This window comes from Mus caroli, chromosome 8 (genome assembly GCF_900094665.2).
Source record: "Mus caroli chromosome 8, CAROLI_EIJ_v1.1, whole genome shotgun sequence".
NCBI classification, from domain to species: Eukaryota; Metazoa; Chordata; class Mammalia; order Rodentia; family Muridae; genus Mus; species Mus caroli.
Window position 1 is genome coordinate 56,142,344 of NC_034577.1, and position 1,532 is coordinate 56,143,875.

Genomic DNA, 1,532 nt, shown 5'->3' on the forward strand with positions numbered 1-1,532 from the left:
TGTGAATCAGCCTAACAAATCACACAGTGAAGTTTCTTATCACTTACTTTTTATTAGAAATTTTTGAAGTTTGTTAGAAATTTTAAGTCAATTATATTTTACTCACACTTAAGGATATAACTCATTTAAACCATTCTTCATTCTAAAAGCACATCTTACTCTGTATTGGAAATAATTGAATTGTTGCATGTCTCATTCTCTAAGCAAAGACTATCAGTGTTTGTAGCAAAATAATAAGGGATCACGTCATTGTTGTGTTACTTCCCTCTATCTTTGTCTAATAAGGCCAATATCTACTGCATAAATGACCTTAGAAACTTACTTTAAAATATTGAAAAGGATCTCATAATACTACATGATGAGTAATTTATGTATGTACATATTTATGTATGCATAAAATGTATTACACAAATTTAACATCATAATAAATGATGAAAGACAATATATAGCTGTAACTATGTCTTTCTAAACTTGTGCTATAGAACAATGGTGACTACTCATCAATGAGGACATATTGCTTATTCTAGAGGTTTGCATATACATTCAAGTTGTAACACTGTGTCCTGCATATGAAGTAGTAATATTTGTTATGCCAGCAATTTATTTATGCCATTCAATCATTACTTTTAACTCTTATAAATATCTTGCCTTTATTTTACACAGTGTGCATTTTTTATGGCAAAATTTCATGAATCAAATGATTAAGATATTTGGGAATTTAACTCAAAGAAATGTAAGAATTGAGGACTCAGCGCCACGGTCCTCTACCCCTGTGTGGTGTATGACCGTGGGCCGGAGAGCGCTCTTGAATAAAAATCCTCTTGCAGTTGCAGCAAGACCGTTTCTTGTGTGATTTGGGGTGTTGCCTCTCCTGAGTCAGAACGTGGGGGAGTCCTCACGTTGTGGGTCTTTCATTTGGTGCATTGGCCGGGAAACGCGACCACCCCTCACATCCAAGAACCGACCTGGAGGTATGGGGATCCCCTCTTGTGTGTGTGCCAGCCGGTGTCTCTGTTTTGAGTGTCCTTTTGCTGAAACGAACATTGAAACATGTGCTTGTTGTGTTGGGTTGTTTGTGTCTTGTCCTATGTTTCTGAAGCATGGCGAAGTCTGAGTTTGGATTCATCTGAGTTTATTGAATTTGTGTCTTGGTTTCAGGGTTATGAGATCGTGGGTTCGAGTCCCACCTCNTGCCTTGGTTTTACACCTGGCAGAGTGAGGAACAAGTGTGCTTCTCTGGTTTTGGTCGTCTAGGTAAAAGTGGACGACAGTGTTTGTAGACGATGGGGTGATGGGGTTTTCTGAAATGCGCGCGTGGTCGGTATTTGCAGCTGTCCTTTTGGGCCGTAAGGACCAGAGGACTGTGGTCAGCAGACGTGCTAGGAGGACCACAGGCTGTGGCCCTGGGAGATGCCCTGGGAGGTAAGGAGAGCCAGGGACGCCTGGCCATCTCCAGATCAATCAGAGGGACCGAGTTCTGTTGAAGCGGAAGCTTCCTCCTCCAAAATCGTCTAATTCTTTTGCCTGCTTGT